We start from the raw sequence: 15671 nt of genomic DNA on the forward strand, positions 1-15671 counted from the left end.
GTTCGTTTCCAAAGGAATCCTTCGTTTCTTCCCCCGGAATACAGGGTTTGCGTACATCTGAGGCTCGGGGTGTTCGTGGCGATAAGGACTCGTAAGCCTGCTTCACTATGGTTCGGATTATACCTAACGGCTAAGATTGATGCCTATTATCTACGGGGTTCAAATCCTCGTATCCGAAATGAGCCAATATAATATAGTTACTTTTTACCTGCCTTTGCGAGTGGGAACGGGCTGGCATGCATTACGACCGTCACCAATTTATCTTCCTCTCCTTCCTCGCTAAGGCTCCTACAGTCCTTTGGGATGATCTTTCCTGCTTTTGAGTTCAATAGACGGCGGCCGGTATAAGACTTCCGTCTGAGAGTCTACATGATGTGTGGCGAATAGGTAGATAAGGGATCTAGATCTGGACAAGGCACTGCAGTCTGCGGACACGAAGACGAGAGTAAGCAGGGCAGAATGACAAGCAACGCGACTCGAACACACTCACCCAGGACGCCTTGATTCTGAATAGTCCGCCCAAAAAGTCAGCCAAGACTCGAAACGAGATCCTGCTCAGTCAGTATGCGAACCATCTTAAGAATACCGGGTGCTCAGTGTTTTCCAGCATTGTTTCAGGCAGTATAAGTATGATGCGGTGGAGGTGAGAGACAAGGCGGGATTTATTCCCACGACTCCGGTCCGTCGTCCGATGCCACTCTTGAAGGCGACGTCGACGGAAGCCCGCACACGTCCATGTCCCGACGATCACACTCATCGCAAAAACATTGGATCCTAACCACCTGATCATTCGCTGAAAACGGGTAAAGGATGTATGCAGTGCGTACATCAACCGGGTACCAGACTTGAACTTGAATTTGGACGCTTTTGCACTTGGAGTGATCGTGTATCCCAGGGAATTTTGGTCATGTTGCGGAGACCTAGACGCTGAAGCGCTGACTAATGCCCAGTACATCTGGAGATGATGTTCATGGAGGGTTGATCGATTTAGAAAAGGTCGGACTGGCGAATCCAACGAAGAAACTGAACATTTGGTTGTCTACTATTATGCATCAGCATTTACCGGTGCCTTTCGAAGTGCAGCATTTATCGATTGATTCTCCGCCTACATCGCCCACGATCATATTTTGCCGAGGTCTCCATAATCCGCCCTGGCTCGCAACGGGAGGCCATCCTTCACCACATACACTCTCTGTATGGTCCACGTATCCGGCTCTATCTGTCTGGAGTCGGAACTATGCAGCGAAAAGTTGGCGATGTGTTCTTCTATCTTTTTTTGTGCGGAAGGAAGGCTCAAAGTTGTCCAGACATGGTCTAGCGGACGAAGTTGCTGGGGTTTGGGGCTCGACTCCCCAGATCTGGATGGCTAGGCTCCAAGGGATAACTTTTTCTTTATGACTTGCCACCAGTCCTAATCTTTCTGTCTTTCCTGGAAGAGTTCGCGCTGCTCTCTTGTTTCTTCTGTGGCCTTCAACGAGTGATTTCGTCAATTCTTCGGCACCCTCAAGTCTAATCTACCTTGAGCGCGATAACCGACTCTTCATCGTCCATGAGGATCATCAGTGCGTTCTGTCATGGTCACCCTGAAAGGTTGACGTTGCAAGGGAGATTCTCGGGGAAAGGATGTGATAGAGGTGCCTTGCGCAAACGACCTTGACACACAAGGAGGACCCCAAAATATCCGGATATGGCATAACAGCATAGTGAGGTCGCTAATTCGTGCTGGGGTTCGATTCCCCAGGTCTGAATTATAGACGATATCTGAATATCTTTACTTTTACTCGCCGCTAGGGGTATCACCTCACTCTGCAATGAGCGGACACGTATCGTCCTCTACGCTACAACACATCGCGCTCTATCACGATCTGCCGCGGATGCGTATCCTCTACTCCCACCTCGCAATAGGAGGAGTGGCGCAATGTCCCATCCTTGGTCGCTTTTGGACCACCTATCGAGCCGTTCTATCGTGTTGGGCTCTCCTCGGCGGGCCGGAAAAGAACCAGGGTCATCATGCGAAGGAAAGACTCAAAGCTATCTAGATATGGCCTAACGGACAAAGTCGCTGCTCTTGTGAATTGATAGGGTTCGATTCCCCAAACCTGGATTTGACTGTTTGAACGGCAAGTGATTCTTTTACTCGCCTTAGGGTAATAATTTGTTCATCTTTCCTGGAAAGAGTCCGTGTTGTACTCTCCCTTTTCTCTCATTTTTGTCAGTCTTTAGCGTCCTCGTCAATGGAGGAGGACCGGACCTTGGTCTTATTCGCGGCGCACCAGGCATGTATGATTCTACGAGGGGTGTACGCTGTTCTACTACTTAGTCGGGGTTGGGGAAAGGTCAAGGTCGAAAAATCAACACACTCGCCGTCGAAATGGATGTCAGCTTCGTTGCACAAGGAACGTTCGGTTATGGCGTAACGAATAGCGCTGCTGCTTCCTGGCCGTGGGGTTCGATTCCCCGATTCTGGATTACGAATCCTTTTCAATCTAACATGTTTCAATCCTTAATTTTATTTCCGAGTTGGAGTGGATGCCGGTCGCTGTATTTTCTGGGGCAGAATCCTTCCAGCTGACTTTGACTTTGCCGGCCGTGTACCTAACGTCAGCTGGTGGGTGTCGTTTTGACTCGTCCATCAGACAGATTGTATCACCTCGCTCACTGGCGTACAGTGTATTGACAATTAACCACTCTTTGTTTTTTTTTTCACTATCGCAAAGCATGACTTGTCAAAAACTTGAAAGGCCATCTCGAGCGGACCCCGAACTCGAGGGAAACCGGAACTTCCTCCTAAGCAGCCTCCGTGACAATGGGTGGAACGTACCAGACTACAGCATGGGTGCTGGATCCGTGTTAAGAGAACACAGATTTCATGTTCCCTCCGAGTCTGCAACGCTGGGATTATTGAAAAAACCAGGTCCTTATTTAGTACAGGGAAAAAAGGTTTCTCGACGACAGTATTTGTTTCGGGGAATCGGACCCCAGCAGCTACGGTTGCGCCATGAGATTGACTCGAACTGGGGGTGTTCCAGCGATAGAAGCCTCAATTCCTTTTGTTGGTTATGCATCGACAGTCTTGCTCCTTCCCGGCGTGGTTATCACCAACGACTTTCTTCGAGTCAAAAAACATACCCCGGTAGAGAGCTCATGAATAATGCACTTTGAGAATCAGAGAATTGTTGTTACCGCAATATCCTAACGCCGTACTTCAGCTAAACCGGAACCGGATGTTGAAGCCTTCAAGAGGAGACATGAAAGCGATGGAGAATGTCACCAAAATGATAATATAAACATTACTATCGGTATGTAATGTCCCTTGAGAGGATGGATTTATTACCCAAGAGAGACACGATCATCGGCATTGGATAATTTCTTTTTCTCAAACCAACATCAAACGATGAATGACATTCAACATACGACACTGCATACAAAGTCCCACGAGTCCGTATAACCATGATATAATATCATACTTGATGGTATAATTCAACGTTATCGGGCTTAGTAGCTGTAGTGGGCATTCCAGCAGGAAGTGTCGTAGTACTTGTGGCGATCCTTGCGGTCCTTGTCGTCCTTCTTTCCATGCTTGTCATCCTTATCCTCATCACAGTCATCCTCCCAAGTCAAGATGTCGATAATCTCCTCGAAGAGTTCACAGATAAACTTCTCCTCGTTCTCCTCTTTCGAGTAGGCTAGGAAAACGACGTCAGACACGTGCGAAATGGAGGTAGTTATCATCAGACGTACCCTGGCAAGAGTTGCACCTGTCGTCTTTCTCGCAAAGGTCCTTGCAGTCTGAACAGTAGACGTCAGTGAAAACCCCTCGTAAACGCGGTTAAAAGAGTGGGCTTACCGATCTCGTAGGTATCCTTCTTGACATCTTTGTGGTCGTAGGGAGTGTACTTGCCCTTGTTCCACCCCTTGAAGTCGTTCTTGTGCTCGAACACCGGCTCCCAGGTGCAGTCCTTGCGACCGTTGTCCTTCTTGTGGTCGTCTTTGTGGCCGTCGTCTTTGTGGTCCACATCGCCGTTCCTGGCTTGGACGCCGGCAGAGAGGGCCGGGGCGGCGAGAGCGGCGAGAGAGATGAGAGTGGTGACTGAGAAACGCATTGTGATGAACGAGCTGGGGGATGGATGGAGAGTCATTTCAGAGCCTTTTTATATCTGTTCGTGCACCACCAGAACTTGAAATTCCCTTACGGCGTAAGTGACTTGTTCGACCAGGTGAACTCGAAGAGTGTCATTTTGAAACAGCCTAGAGAGACAGCTGATGGCCAAGCGTGAGTTACTTCGAGACCTGCCAAGCCGCAAATAATCCTACTTCGAGTGATAGTAACCAAATAGAGCGTAGGCGGGAACGTCGGTTTCAGACGCAGCGAAGAAGATGGAGAGGCCTTAATAGGATGGGAGATATTTGAAGACAGAAAGCATTTTACAGCTCAGGTTTGGCGAGAACAATCGATAGAACGGGATTTGTGAGTTTCATATATACCTGCAGCTGAGATTTCGGCAAGACGAGAAGATTACACACGCGCGAAGAACCTCGAGGTGGTTGAAGAAGCAGAACCGGGAACTATCGGCTGAGTATAACCGGCAGTCGGTAAAATGATCGGGCCGGCCTTCCGAAAGTCAACACCGTACGGCCGCCAACCTTTCTTTCGACACAAACTTCGACGGGTGGATCACTTGCTTATCCTTTACTTTACTGTTCAAGTTTCCCAAGTCACGTCAAGAGCTCTCCCTTCCCCTTCAGCTACTCTGATGAATGTTTTACTGCAATATGGCGAGATCTGCAATGTATTCCGAGGGCCGTATTGAGCAACCTTGCCCAATAGTTCTAGGCTTTTCAGTTCTGCCGTACGAGTGCTGTAGTACTTACTGAGCGACTCACAATTTTACTTGACATGTTTCGTTTGTCTGTGGATATCCTCAGGTATGATGAGGATCACTTGTTTTCATGGATTTTTCTCGTCGAACCATGGACTAAGGATTCAGCGTTCATTTTCCGTTTGTCACCCTTGGCATGGGTGAAATGTCTCTCTCTCATGAGCATCGACCAAGGCTGGCTCGCTGGGAGCAACGTCTCTAGCGTTCTTGCTAGAGGCTTGGCAGGTCTTTGGTTCACCTATGTACGGCTACAAACCGCCGCTCTGCGCTGTTTTTGATATGACGCTCACTCAAGTCGGTCTAGACAGCCACTCAGATTACAAAGAAATGTTCCTGCGTCCAATGAGGTTTCTGTGTTCAATGAGATATAAAAGGGCTCGTAAATCACCGGCATTCTCCAGACAACTCATCCTCGTCTATCTACTTCAGATCATTCATCACGATGCGTTTCTCAGTCGCCGCTCTTATCCCTCTCGCCGCTCTCGCGGTCCCCGCCCTCTCTGCCTCCGTCCAGGCCAGGGATGACAGTGTCGGTTACAATGGCTACAACGACGGTGGCAGTGGCAGGAACTACGGCAAGGACTATGGTCACAATGATGGTGGCAGCAAGGACTGGGGCAAGAAGGATGATGACAAGAAGGATGACCGTAAGAACGATGGCGGCAGCAAGGACTTTGGCAGGAAGGACGACAAGAAGGATGACCGCAAGAATGATGGTGGTAGCAAGGACTTCGGCAAGGACAAAGACGACAAGGACCATGGTCGCAAGGGCTGCACCTGGGAGCCTGTGTTTGAGCACAAGAAGGACTTCAGGGGATGGAACAAGGGCAAGTACCCCCCCTACGACCACAAGGATGTCAAGAAAGACTCCTACGAGATTGGTACGTGTAATCTTATCACAAGATTTTATTATTTCCACTCACGTTTACTCTTCAGACTGCAAGAACCTTTGCGAGAAGGACGACAAGTGCAACTCGTGCCAGGGTACGTCTGATTATACTTCTTTTCATTTTGCCTGTATCTGATGTCTTTTCCCTAGCCTACTCGAAAGAGGAGGACGAGGAGAGGTTTATTTGCGAGCTCTTTGAAGAGATCATCGATATCTTGACTTGGGAGGATGACTGTGACGACGACAAGGACGGAAAGGATGGAAAAAAAGGTGAAAAGGACGGAAAGAAAGATGACAAGGATCGCAAGGATGACCACAAGTACTACGACACTTCTTGCTGGAACGCCCACTACAGCTACTAATTCTGACGAGGCTCCTGGGGTGACAATGGACATTTGTAACAGTAGTATTGTATACCTCTAATGCAATTTGCATGTGGATTCTTATCGTTGCGGTGCAGATCAAGAAGAATCTTTATTCAAGGCTATGAACATCGTATAAATCAGCGAAAACGATGACTGGATATCAATTCTAACAATAGTGTGTCATATTCTCACGATAAGTCCAGGGTAAGATCGCTGAAAACTAGTTGGGAGCTCTCCCATGAGATTTTGTTTTCACCTGAGTCCGGTGACTTCGACTGCAATCTCCCAATGCCACTATTTCACCGCATCATTGATATCAGTTTTATGACTGATACTAATCTTGGATCTCTCAGTGTTTGTCGTCGTCAAGACTTGTTTGCATCTTGCTACAATTTCGGCAACTGATTTCGTCGGAATTTGCTTGGAGTATCGCAGACTATATGTAGAGATATTATAAATTGGAAGTGCTTTTCAAGTACCGCACACCGAGAATAATTGGAGATAAACAATGAACTAAAGGCTGGGTTTTACTGAAACGGCAGGGGAGACAGAAAACACGAGTAAAATCGAACCACCACAGAGCGGCTCTTAGTGTACGACATATTATAATATAATTGCACCAAGGTCCGCCTCAGTCAGACTTCCGATGCCCAACGCGAGTCCCCGACCCTTAGCTCATCCCCGAAAGAACACGCTGGGGTGGGTGTAAGTATACACCATAGTGTCGTAAAAAAATTCCTCTTAACGACGCTGAGTTGAATGATATATTAGTAGTCACAAGCCCAGTAGAGAGTCGCGACTACTTCCGCTGGGGTTGTGACTGCTAACCATGTGTAGAGTAAAAAGAACTTGCTAATAAGACTGGGGTTCGGTTCCCCGCGTGTTCATGTCACCGCGCTCGGAAGCTACGACACTGTTCATTGCGCCATATCCGCTCTTCGTTGAGATCAAAAAACCTGAAGTAGTACTTATGGGATTCTCACCGCACTGTATCCTTCATTTGCAGTTGTCATACTTCCACTCCGGCCCCGGGTTGTAGCGAATTCTGCACGGCTCGTTAGCCAAACTGCTCCGAATAATTATATATGAGAGTGGTGCAGGCTGACGCCAAGTAGCCCATGGTATCAACATCGGGATTAAAATGTCATTGTGCATTCCCGGGCCAATAACACCCAATGTGGGCGAGAACGACAGGCCAAATTCGATCTTGAACATCACTGTCCGGGCAGTCGAACCCAACATCGTGAATGTCTACGTAACGTGTCAACTCCGACCACTTGTATCGAACTGAGAATCATCGCAGAGAACACCCAGCAGCGAGTAAAAGGAAATAGGACGAGCATCCGAATCTGGGGAATCGAACCCCACACAACGGCATCTGCCACTAGACCATATCCGGGATCTCCTTCCAAGCATATAGGCGAAAGAAGAAGAAGAACTCCACAGTATTACTGCTTGGCCATTATGCGACGTCTGGGTAATGAGTAACAGATGGTAGTCCACCTGACAACTCCGACCACTTGCACCAAGACTTGACGAAGTCGCAGAGAGGAAAGATAGCAGTGAACACCCAGTAGCGAGTAAAAAGAAACTTTCTTTCGGGAGAGGTATTTGGATCTGGGGAATCGAACCCCACGCAACCGCTAGACCATATCCGAGCTTTCCTTCTACACGTAAAGGCGGCATAGAAGAAGAAGAAATACAATGCCAGTCTTTCCGTCATTTCTGCGTGGGTCATCGCTTGGGATATTTGCCGGAATCTCATGTAGTAGAGAGAAAGACTCGGAGGTGGGATATTCACGATGGAGTCATTTCTAGAGCAGGCTCTCAAGGCGACTTGATATAGTGAGTCAAAGGAAAAGTGATGTCACCGAAACCGTTGTTGAATGCTATACCGACCAAAAGAGCTATGTGCGTCCAGATTGGAATGGGATTCGATAGCGAATACGAAAACGGCTCAAACAATACTCAGAGGATCCAGAATGGGGAATCGAACCCCACAAAGCCGCGATGACATCCGTTACGCCATATCTGGATGTTTTTAAGGCAGTCAGAGTCGTCTCTCGAGAAAAAAACACGTTATGAGAGAGATGCAATAAACAAGTTAGTATCCGGTCTTACGGGGAGCGTGTTCATTTTTTGACCTCGACGGTCCCCAACTTCGACTCGAAAGAATCGGAAGCTGGTAAAGCCCTTGTAGATCAATATGGAATGCCTGGCGCACCGATGGTGATCGAAAGGCTGGTTCTTGCATGGTAGAGTAGCTGATAAATTTCCCGTTGAACTTGAAAGACATATAGGATAACAACACGGCGGACAAAGATGAGCAGAGTACGATGGTGAGCAAAACCGTTAATTCCGATGACAATATCCAGATCTGGGAATCGAATCCCACCGTGAAGCAGCCGCTTGGTCCCTTGAACCATATCCGGACAACTTTGGGCGTTTCTTCCAAGCACAAGAGAAGAAATACAAGGGTCATTTTCTTTTGAAAGTACATGGTTCCAAGTCGAGGACATACACACGACTCACGCTAGGTCTTCGCAAGACTCCATGCTGTGTCAGTCAAGGAATCCTCGATTAAAGGTGCCCTGGTATACGATATCTTTGCAGGGACGAGATTACGAAATTCCTTGTGTGAAGGCGACTTCTTGCGAGACAGATATGTCGATGACAGTGAATAAGTCGGAAAAAGAGCTGTATTCGTCGCTGAAATACACCATTTTGTGAGAGGCGTCACTTGGGCGATACCCAGTATTCGGGAGGCATGCCAAAGGAAGTCGGTGAGAGTGGCAGGCGGCGATCAACGGCCCCTCGGTGTCTTGCATCGTTCGCAAGAGACTAGTCAACTGATGGGCGAGCTTTTTACTTGGGCACGCGTTAGTTTTGTGTCGACACGGATGATAACAAAAGCTGTATGCAGGAAGGTAGAAGACGGTGAGTCGGTACCTGACAGATGACGGTGAGGTACTCACAGTCAGATTATTGGCCCCAGTGCCGAATTTCATTCTCCAACCAACGCTTGAGGTACCTCCGCCGCTGCTTATTGATGACCTTTGTCCTATAACCCAGATTTCTGAGTTTCTTCATCGGATCTCCCAGCCCAACCTTTTCCAAATCGACCAGCACTCCACGAACGTCGTCCAGGTCCACCTCTGAGCGGACCGGAAAGTCCTCCTTGTCGCAAAACTCCACGCAGTGTCGAGGTCTCCGCAAGATGACATTCCTAGGCTGAAAGTCCTGAGGATACACTCCACGTACGAAAGCGTCCAGGTTCAAGTTGAGGGCCATGTTGATGATGGCTAGTTTGTGAGCGGCGCAGACGTCTTTGGCTTTAGGAACAGGGACCAGGATGCGGAGGTCTTTGCCATTGATGTGTTCCATCAGCAGGACGTGTACGGTCCGGTTCCCTTGCGAGGGTATGGGCATCAAGAAATGGCCATGGAATTGCGGTACGTTGGTGTCTTGGAGACGACGGTAGGCTTCGACTTCCTGCGATACGGATATGTTGAGGAGAGCGAACGGGTCGGTGTATGCACTGTGCTCGTCGCTGAAATAAGCTGGGTCGAAGATTTTTGCGGCGAGTATGGCTTCTGAGATGGCAGGGACATGCACGGTCCATACGTGCGCGAGTTTTCGCATGCTGCAAGGGAGTCGCTCGCCAAGAGACATTGAAAGAGAGTCCGATGAGAGTGGCTGTCGACGGTCAATGGCTGTCCTGAGGCGATCTTCAAAGTTGATGAGAAGCTGAGCACCATCCTGGTATCGAGGATCTTTGTTTTCTGTGACTGGTGGTGGTTCGCTAGGATGGAGCTGGAAAGAGGCGCCGGTAAAGTAGGTACTCGATGGACCATCAGTCTTTTTTGGAACGATGCCAGTTATTTGTGGAGGCGGGGCAGGTGAGCGACCCATCGTGCCGTCTTTAGTGCTCGATGTCGTGTTCAAGAGAGAGATGGTTAGGTCTCGGTGGTTTCGGGACGCTAGACCGGTATCGTGGGAACAAGTTCCGGCTTTCTCCCTCACCTCGACCGTGTCGTACTCAGCTTGCAAAAATCGCGTCAAAACAATGCCGGATCTTCTAAGTATCTTCAGACTACGAGTTGCTGATCCAATATAGGCAGAAGTCGCAGTCTCATTTGGCTGACTTGGGGTGTCGCGTTTGATGATTTCGGGAAGGGGATGAGAGCTGAATATCGTGTAAATTTTCACTCAGCAAGAGCATGGAGAAAGAGCACCCTAAAACTGATCGTACCGCTATCTAGGGGAACTCTCGATGTACGGAAGACTAGATGGCTTGTAATCCAGCATTGCCTTCGTGCTGATATGAAAGCGACCTAATTCCCGTTCAGTGGTTCCGCGAGTACATAATAAAGACGGCTTGCCAGGCTAGCGAACCATAAGGGTTACCTTGCCTCTCACGTGTTGTACTCATCTTGCTAGTATCACACTGAAACAATACTGGATTACTGAACATCTACAAACTCTGATATTCTCAGCTTGTATAGGAAGGATTCGTGCGCTGGGCCGCTGGCTTCTGAGCCTTTTCACTGTACACAGAAAGAAGGCATCGAGCACCTCCACATTTCATACCCTAGTATACTGCCCTTATTGCTGCTCCCCACATCATCCATGATGCTACGCTGGCGACGCTCTGGGGAATTACTGTCGTATCAGACACGAGCGCTGTAGCGTCCCCGATGTGGGATCCTTACACTGCAATTACCTCACTGCGATGTCTTTCCTTCTGCTGACTGTTCATTTCATTTTCCCGACATTTCATCCTCGCTGAGGTTCGCCAAAGCAGGAAATGTGTCAGTGACCGTTTCTCTAGTACACCTGGCTTCGACACGACTACCTACAAACTGTTCACATCACTGTCTGATGATGCCCTTCTACACTTCTTTAATATCTGTCTTGATCTATGTTCTGCTCCACGCCTCTGGATGATCGCTATCCTTATCGGAATCTTGAACCGGGAAAGGACTCGGCGGACCCCAGATCCTATCGGCTGATTGGGCTGGAATCCTGCCTACTGAAGGTTTTCACACTACTTTGGGTTCCGGCAGACTGTTGTATGTTGTTCTCCCAGACCTGACCAACGCCTTCCCTTCCACTGATCACTCTTCGTTATGGGTCATGATGTATAAACGCGGAGCTGGTAGTCCACTTTTTCGACCGGCTCCGTGCCATGTACTATGGGATGAGGTACTATGCCAAGATGGATAACACACTCTCCACCCCGTTTGGATCCGATATCAACATTCTTGCTAGTGATGGGACCTCCCCAAGCGTCTGGGACTTCTTTGGGTCCGACTTTCGACCTTGCCACCATCCAGACGATGTTCATTTTGGAGATCACCAGATCCTGAATGTAGAGCATGCCGATGATGACGTACTATGGTCTACTTCTCCAGCAGGCGTCCAGATGCACTGCAACGACTATGGTCCTTGGGCAAGCAAGAAGGGCTTGCTGACTAATTTTGAAGAAAGCAAGGTACCTATGCTTGCACTCCGGTCTATGGCTGCTCTCATGCTCACGCACTGCCTCTGTTACAGGCATTGATTTTCACCACCGCTATCCCCGTGATAGCAAAAGTAACGGCGACCAGTGCTAACACACCCAGCGCCCTCCACTTGTCGACCGCCCCGTTGCCCCCAACTTCTAGTAGCCACTCAGCGCTGGTGGCTTCCCCTGCCCGCCATGCTTCTTCGAGGCCAACGCCACTTTTCGATATCTTACCATGAAAAAATCTAGTGGTGGTGAGCACAACAGAAATCGCCGTCAACACGTCGGGCCACTAGCCTGGCCGGGTTGGATCTGAGGGCACTCACGAACCGGCTCGTTCCAAATTTGCCTTTTCTCGGCGGAACAACTGCCTAGCAAGGCTTCAGCCTGCAGTTGACCGGTTACATGCTGAAGGCGCACGAGTCTTCAACGTGCAGTTGATCAATCTAGATTGATCGATCGCGTTGCATATGTATAAAACTGGGGTCTCTTCCTAGCATTGGACCCACATAGATCAATATAAGTGCCGATGTATGTAAGTCTGGAGAAGGACGTGGGAAGACCCGGTTGATGAATCTTTGATGTCGTATAAGAGATACCATAGGAACATCCAAACAGACTGTCCCTTGTGTCAGAGTGCTGTTGTACCATATCTTGGGCTGAGGGAATACTGTTTGGATGCATACCGCTGAGAAAGTGGAGATAGGGAGATACAAGGCTATTTTGGTTAGATTGGTGACACTGTTTTCACAGATTCGCAGCCGGAAATAGAGAATCAGGCTGATGGGTAGCGTATTAGGAGCTCTTCGACCGGTTTTGGCAACTCCGCAATTGTTTTTCCCGACTCCGCACAATTTCAAACGCAGCCTGCGCAAGGTATAAAGTGAGCAGGAGCCCCTTGCGTGATGAAGCTTAGTTAGCTTTCCTCTTCTAAACCAACTCTCATACTTTCAAGTTTTGATTCATGTCGACTCCGAAAGAGGATTATTATGCTAGTCTTCACGCTGGCATGTCAAAGTGTCCTTATTTGAGGCAGTTTCAAGACAGAAACCTCGTTCACATGCATCAGGGTGGACTCACTGTTGTAAAATAGAGTGTAATGAAGGTGGTAAGCACAGTGGTAAACTGAGAGACTCGACCGTTTGAGAGAGATTGTGTTAGGAAGTAGTTAAAGCAATGTGTATTGGGGACTGAGATCCCCGGTATATATACTACAAGGTAAGTACTTCCAGAACATACTACTACCTACCAGTGTCCATGTCTGACTCATTGCTGAGTGAGCAGACGAACGAACGACTCGAGGAGAAGAGACGCGAAGATTCTCGCGTGGCTTCAACTATAGTCCGATTGCCGGATTGCCGGATGCGGCTGGCGCATCTTCGACACTCCCCCTCAAGACAGCAGTAGGCCCAGTTCACGAACGAACTTCTCGTGCTTAGGCCTCGGCAATGCCTTCGTAAAAATATCAGCAACCATTTCGTCGGTTGGGCAATACAACAACTTGATCACTTGGGACTCGATTTTTTCGTGCACAAAATGATTTTGAACATCGAAATGTTTGGATCTCACATGATATTGTGGGTCTCTCATGATAGTGATGGCAGATTGATTATCCTCGAATATCAGGGTAGGTTCTTCCTGGATAAATCCTAATTCCGCTAAGAAGTTGCAGTTCCAGATGGCTTGGCGTGTTGCATGTGCTAGCGCGGTGTATTCTGCTTCTGTGGATGACAAAGCCACAGTCGACTGCTTCTTGGACGACCAAGCGAACGCTGCACCGCCTAGGAGGTATGCATAGCCAGAAGTGGATCGCCGGTCATCGGGATTGGACGCATAGTCTGCGTCTGTGTAGCCGGCACTTAGAACTTCATGTTCTTCATTTGCTCGGAAGGTGAGTTTTAAGTTCTTTGTTCCGGATAGATACCTAAACACTCGCTTCACAGCTGCCCAGTGTTCAGGACCTGGATTGTTTGAGAACTGGCTCAACAACTGCATGGCATACGCGATGTCAGGGCGTGTGCAAATCGCGGCATACATTAATGAACCGATCGCAGATTGGTAGCCACTGCGGACATCGGGGTTAGCTTCTTCGTCGATACATTGCTTGTGTAGGATAACATTTGGGTCAAGTGGAGTTGTGACGGGTGATGCATTGTGGAGACCAAAACGTGTGAGTATTCCATCGATGTATTGCAGCTGGGATAATGAGATCGTGCCATTATCACGGTCCCTCTCTATTTCGATCCCAATGATCTTCATCGGCTTTCCCATGTCCTTGATGTCGAACAGCCCTGCTAACTCCCTTTTTATTCTGTCTAGATCCTCGGGTGTTTCAGCAAAGATTAACAAGTCATCGACCCATACAGTCAGGAACACTGTCCTGCTGTCTTGGACGCGTTTATAGACGCAGTGGTCGACTTCGAGCTTTGCACCTGTAGCTGCTACTCTGATACATTAAACAGCGTTAGTTGACACTTAATTGTGATACATCAACAGCGTCAGTTTACACTGAACCTATATAGGGGAATCACGCAGATACTACAGGAGGCTTTAGTAAGCACAGCGGCCAGAATGAAATGACATCATCAGAAAATAGCCGGCCGACCGAGAGTCGAACTCGGGACCTCCAAAATAATTCCAAATTGCATCATATAATACTAATCATAGTCATGTTAACCACTACACTATACCAGTGTTAATATTATAAGTATTCTTACTGTATATATAGCCTCTTTTTTCACAGATCACCACAACTACTTAGCTAATCCCGCCTCTTGGGCGACGCATACCAAATCCGTCAATACTAATTTATCTGAGTGAAATTATTTAAAATCATGAGATATATATATTAAAAATGCAAAAATATATTAATATGTATATAGGAGGGGCGATGAGCGGTGGGTGGGCTTGTGTAACGGAAACAAAGAGAATGGGATTTGGCGCCAAGGGAGAGATTTCGAAGGGTGATGTTGGATGCATGAAACATAACGCTTGCTGGGAATAGTGGAGGGAGGGCTGATGGATGGGTATACGCATGTCGATGGGGTGCTGGGGCAGCCAAACGCACCTCACTTCCACCACTCAGGAATAAGGGTGGGATAACGAAGTGGCTGTCATGGAATGCGTGGTAGTCCAACAGGGATAAGAGCTGGCAGTGGGGTTGGCCTCATTTGGCAGCAGTGGCAGACATGGCGACAGTACCACCATTGCCTTCCCTGTTGTAAAAGGGGGTGGTTCATATGCCAGTGGGAGGCACCGTAATTGGCTGGAGGTGCAGCTTGGGGTGCAGGGTGTTGGGTCGGCTCGTGTGGTGGCAACGGTGGCAGCTGGGAAAGGATATAGTGAATGCATCGTACTCTCCAGTACGGAAAATGGAGGATGCAACACGATAGCAACGTAGGCGGCACATACAGTGTAGGGAAAGCTCATGTTGGAATCACCGCAGTACTAGCAGTGGGATGGAGTCGTTACAGGGTCATTTGAACCTCCATGCTCTGAGTGCCATCGTCGTCGTCGAACATCGGTGTCCAGCCTGTTGTGAACCCTCCCGCCCAGCATCCTTCTCCTTCCTCCACCCCACTCGCCCTTCCCACCTTGATACGGCCATCCCGCATTCTCCATCACATTCCTTCGGCATTATTTTCCCTGCCCACTCACCCACACCGTCATCATCATCATCACTGGGCCCGCCGATTTCAGTCTGGATTGTTCACATATTGTAGTACATGCCAATGGGCGATGGAGATCATATCACAGTATCATTATGCCCTGCTTGTCGCCGATGTTGGTCGTTGCTGTTGTGCGAGGTGATGTTGGAGACATAGTGGCGATTGCTCGCAGCGGAGAACACAAACAATCGAGTGAATGAGCGAATGAGGTGCCGCCTCTAAGAGGACTTCATGGATCAGTCAATGTGGGGAAATTTTTCAGAGCACGTGGCGGAGATGGCCCGTGCTCAATCAATTGTATTACATAAAAACTACTACTTGATATATATATATGCGGGATTGAAAGATATAAGAAAAAAAAGC

General features: G+C 48.5%; 1 non-coding gene across 1 annotated transcript; it reads right to left on the bottom strand.

Annotated features, from left to right (window-relative positions):
• Nucleotides 1-14237: 14237 nt before the first annotated feature.
• On the bottom strand, nt 14238-14331 carry EV420DRAFT_t317. The gene has a single exon. It is a non-coding gene; the product is annotated as a tRNA-OTHER (tRNA).
• Nucleotides 14332-15671: the final 1340 nt, after the last annotated feature.

This window comes from Desarmillaria tabescens (assembly GCF_030435595.1).
Source record: "Desarmillaria tabescens strain CCBAS 213 chromosome Unknown EV420scaffold_153, whole genome shotgun sequence".
Taxonomy (NCBI): Eukaryota; Fungi; Basidiomycota; class Agaricomycetes; order Agaricales; family Physalacriaceae; genus Desarmillaria; species Desarmillaria tabescens.